Source organism: Eleutherodactylus coqui, chromosome 5 (assembly GCF_035609145.1).
Source record: "Eleutherodactylus coqui strain aEleCoq1 chromosome 5, aEleCoq1.hap1, whole genome shotgun sequence".
In the NCBI taxonomy this organism is placed as follows: Eukaryota; Metazoa; Chordata; class Amphibia; order Anura; family Eleutherodactylidae; genus Eleutherodactylus; species Eleutherodactylus coqui.
This window is the reverse complement of record NC_089841.1, coordinates 260,960,711-260,965,556: the sequence shown is the minus strand read 5'-3', so window position 1 is coordinate 260,965,556 and position 4,846 is coordinate 260,960,711. Positions and strand designations below refer to the sequence as shown.

Sequence of the window (4,846 nt, the reverse complement as noted above, 5' to 3'; positions counted from 1 at the left end):
ACACATTCTCCCTCGGCTTGTCGTTTAAGTCCACAGTCCCCATGATTAAAATCTTTCTCTACTGCTCTAAATGAGGCACATGTTGTCCTGATGCATAAATACCATCATTCTGCTGTACCACCTTATCATGTTAATCCAGAGGAAGGCAAAAAAACCCCAATGAGGCAGAAGCCAATTTAGCCCATTGGGGGAAAAAATTCCTTCCTGACTCCATAATGGCAGTCAGAATAATCCCTGGATCAACATTTTGAAAGTTGGTACGGCAGATTGATGTTATCTATGCAGGAGGACAAGATGCCCAATATTTCTAGCAGTAGAGTAAGATGTGGAGCATGGAGAATGGCGGCTGAACTGATAAGCCAATGGAGAATGTGGAATGAGTGGTTGTTGAGAAAAGGTGGTAAAATAGATTGATGTTTTCTCAACTTCTACACATCCAGAATAATCCCTGGATCCACATAAAATAGATTGATGTTTTATCATTGCCCATTTCCCCTCCCTTCCAATCGTAGGGTTACCTCTTGTTCCTCCCCGCTGGTTCTGTGCAATGGAAGGGGCGGAGCTAAGCATAGGAGCCCATGCAGCGGCCGATGTTCCTGGACTATCTTTTGGGCCCAATGTAAAAACGCCCGGAGCTATATTGACTTGGAAATACGCCCGTGTGATCTGATGCATTGGAACACAGGTTGTGTTAAATTGCTGTCTGTCAAGGCTCTGGACGATATTATGGTCATTTCCATATGCGGGGAGCAGCCCATGAATACATTGCGGCAGAAGGAAAGGCTTCTTCACCTCCGTCCAGAAGGGATTCCCAATTCTGAAATCACATGGGAAACGGCACATTCATCTCCAATATTGTCTTTAACCCAAAGTCTGCCGGCCAATCCAAGGAGCAGACTTGTTGTTCCAGGTACTGAGCCAAAAACTGAAGAGGAAGATACATGGGAGTGCTGGCATAGATCTTGCCCAGTGAGACCAACTTCAGGTTCAGCAGTTGCATCCTGTCGGCAGCATCCATCTCTACGCTGTCCTTCAACTCTGTTTGTATGATTTCCTTCCATATCTGCTGCACCAAGAAAGCATTAGAAAAAGAAGCACATCTAAGGATTGCAAGCTTGCACTCTGAAAGCTGGAATGGGTCTGCAAATTTCTCATACAGAACTGTAAGGTCCATTACCTGTGAATCAAGCTGCGCCGCAGCAGTCTGTGCTGGAGGATGTTGGGAGTATTTCCTGAGTAGCACTTTCTGGATTTCAAGCTGTACTTTAGCGACATCCATTAAGTCTTCCAGCTCATGTATGAGTTCTGAATCTTCAGCACGTCCATACTGGCCATTGGTGGTTCTGGCACACAAGATGGCTCTAGATAAGTATTCAATCCTTCCTTTCAGAGAGATGTTGGGGCTCTCGTAGTCCGCTAGTTTGGCCATCACCCTGGCAGCTTTGATGGGACTTCCCTTCTTCTGGTAGTAACAGAACAATAAATTCATGTAGCGCACTTCTTTGTCCTCATGGTTGGACATGCGCACCAAATGAGACTCCAAAAAAGGTGACTTCAGCTCCAGCAGGACGTCTGTGAGATCAACCTTGATGAGCCAGTTGAATAACACAATATGGAAGAATTCATCTGCAGAGCGCGGAAGCAATTCCAGTATCTGGTGAAAAAGAAGTCCAGAGGGGCCGTGCTTTGTGGTTACTCTTCGGGGAGCAGATTTCCTTTGGTTGACCAGCTCTTGCAGTAAATCAATGATGATTTTGTAGCTGTGCATCTTGGTTTCAAATGCTTGTAAGCCCAACTCATCGCCTTCGGGCTCACCGTTCTTCAGATAGCGCAAACCAAGGCCTTGCGGATCCTTGTTTCCAGCATATGTAAGGCACAGCTGTACTACACCCTCATAAAAACACTGCTGTCTGTACTTACCACAAACACTAGCCAAGTTAAGAAGGTGACATACTTTCTGGTACTCCTGCAGTGACGCGCGCAGCAATTGTTCTTTATCATACTTGTTGTTGACTTGAAGGGATCGTTGTATAAGTACATAAGCCTTGGACAATATGGCATCTTCACTGCTGTAAAATATCGGGCACATGTGCTGCAGGTAAGAGATCACCTCATCCGTATTTACATTGTGACGGATATGGCAGTCGATCAATGATGCGATGAGAGTCTTGGTCAGCTTCTTCCCCCGGATGACTAGATCTTTAAAGGTCATGTTTTTCAGCTGCTTCTGCAACTCCTTGCGAAGCCCAGACACTACCTGGTGAAAGTGGGGCTCACAGAACTGGTTCCACACCGCTAAGGTTTGGCAGGTCTTCTTCACCAACTGGTGAATTCCTTGAAGGGAGGTCTTCTCCGTTAGCGGGGCCTCAGTGTGACACTTGTCATGTACCTCTTGGTGATGGCAGGTGTTGGTATCACGCTTTAGGAAACTGAAGGCTTTTCCAGAACTGTTCTTCAGCTTCTGCCTTGTGCCGGTGGTCGCCCTGTTGCCACGAGGGATCGTGCTCTCATATTTAGACTTTAGATCTTTGAGGGTGCCCGTTCCAAAATTAAAATTTCTCTCCAGAAATTCTTGTAAGTCTCTGAGGTCTCGTAGAGCTGATTGCAGAAGTTCTCTGGAGATGCCACTATCCATTTTTATGAAGTCACCGTTGTCATTCTTGCATGTTCTTTCGACTATGAGGTCTTTATCCCAGATGAGGTGAATAATGCTGGTAAAATAGATGTAAATCCCATTGTGTCCTCCAGAAAAATGTTGTTGAGTTGAACCCTGGAAGCGTTTATTTGGTATCTGGCTACGTGTGGGTAAGGTTGACCCAACAGATATGGTGTTATTTGCCCTGGTGTTATTGGGTGCGGGAAGTGAAGAGTTATTCTTCACCTGCGCTATTCCTCCATATCTGAAAAATACCTCAGTAGCCCAGGTAGACAGCTTCTGATCGGAGGCAGCAGTAGAACACGCAAGGTGTAAACTAGCTGCACAGGCCTGGTCCGGGTGATACACCTTAAAAAGTTGTTCAGTCTTCTGCTCATCTTCATCTTCATAAGCCTCGATGAGAGGATCCTGAAGCTGCTCCACCGGTCTGACCAGAGAGAAGATATGGCTTCCATGTGCGGAGAGCACAACAAACGTCTTGGCTGGAACCATATGTTGTTGGACGGAAGAGTCCTTGAGAGACGCAATTACACAGGAATGACCCCGCAGATGTTTTACGGCATGTGTTTCCATTAATTGGTTCTGAAATGGGACGCAGTTATGGTTGATGCACCATAGTTGGTCATAGACGGCGTTTTCAGCAGCTGCCATAAGGAAAACGCCATCGCTATAAAGCACTTGATGGATGTTTGATGGCTTGTCCACGGTGGCAGAGTCTATAAATCCGGGCGGTAGGCGAATATGGACCAAATCCAATCGCCAGGGCTGAGCTGCGGGCCGCTTTGACAGGGCGGATGTAAAGTAAAGGCGGACGCCGGCGCCAGTAATAGCCACCAAGTCACAATTCACAGATTCTGAATCTTCAATGACAGCAATCTGAATGATGGGCCTGAAGAGTGACGAGTCGGCTGTCTTGGCGATCCCTACAGCAGTGGATACAATGGCGTCCTGGAATACTGACGCCTTTTTGGTTATTCCGCTGCCATCTGGACCCAAGTCATAGACCTGTAGTACGCCGCTCTCAGAGCGGGTATACAAGATGTTCCGGCTGTCATCCACAGCGATCTGAACGACGGGGTCATGTCTGCTTAGAAGCCAGGAGGCGAGCAGCACGCCGGCCGCGCTCCGCGTACAGTTAATAATCTGCCACTTGGGGCTAAGCCAGCCGGCTTCAGCCCGGTAGACCACTTCATACAAGCAGCCGGATGTACCAGACAGAAAGATGCGCCCATTGTGTGTGCCGGCGACAGATACGTAGGTATCTTCTGCAGCAGCAGAATACAAGGGCTCTTCTAGCAGCTGGATCTGCCCAGAAGGGTTGTCATGGGGATCTTCAGGCTGCAGACAGCTCACTCCTAATACAACAAGTGTGACCGGAGTGGCAATGACCAGCAGATGGGATGTCTGTGGCTGGACGACACCTTCTTGAGGTCTGACCAGTCCAGCACACACTATTGTGTCCCTGAGGCCACCAAAGCGAGTGACATTCCGGCCGGTGCGGAAGTCCCACAGGAAGAGGTCACTGCTAATGGCCAGCCAAGCCTGGCTGATCTCAGGGAACACTCCCATCATGCAATGAGTGTTCTTCATAGGGTTAACATAATCTAACATCTCCGGGGGAAGCGGCACTGTGTGCACAGCGCTGACCACTGGGAGTGTGGGGGCGACACCGAGCAGATGAGGGGCCTGCAGAGGGTAATCAGCAGGGGAGTTACCTGACAGAGCAGGGCTGTCCCGAAGGTCCAGGGCGGATGACAAGTCCCTGTAGGCTGAGGCCTCGTGCAGCAGGCGCTGGATCCTCTTCTTGGCTGCGTCCATCGCGTCGTCCATACGGGTTGAGCGCGACTCTCAACTGTCAGTTGAGCCGTGTGCAGTCTGTTGTGACATCAGGTGCGCGCGGGAGGACACGTGACCCGCGGAGCTCGAGCGGGGTTTGACAGCTCACGTGACTCCTGTCTCTTCTTCCTGCAGAACTGCAGCACAGAGTAGCCGGCAGGCATATTTGGGATTTCAGCCGCAGTTCAGTAGCAGTGAGCGATTCCAGCGACCTGATTGGTTGTTGGGGACACACCCCCTTTGGAGATGTGCACGTGTGGCCGGGTAGTTAAACAAGCAGCAGCACGGCCGTAGGAGGGTCGGCAACTAAGCCCAAGCCTAAACCCTAACCCTAAGGTTGCTTGAATTGCTGAG

The 4,846-nt window shown here is 49.3% G+C and overlaps 1 pseudogene; it reads right to left on the bottom strand.

The window, feature by feature from the left end:
- Window positions 1–823: 823 nt before the first annotated feature.
- On the bottom strand, window positions 824–4,474 carry LOC136628969 (nuclear pore complex protein Nup155 pseudogene; annotated as a pseudogene).
- Between the last annotated feature and the right edge of the window lie 372 nt (window positions 4,475–4,846).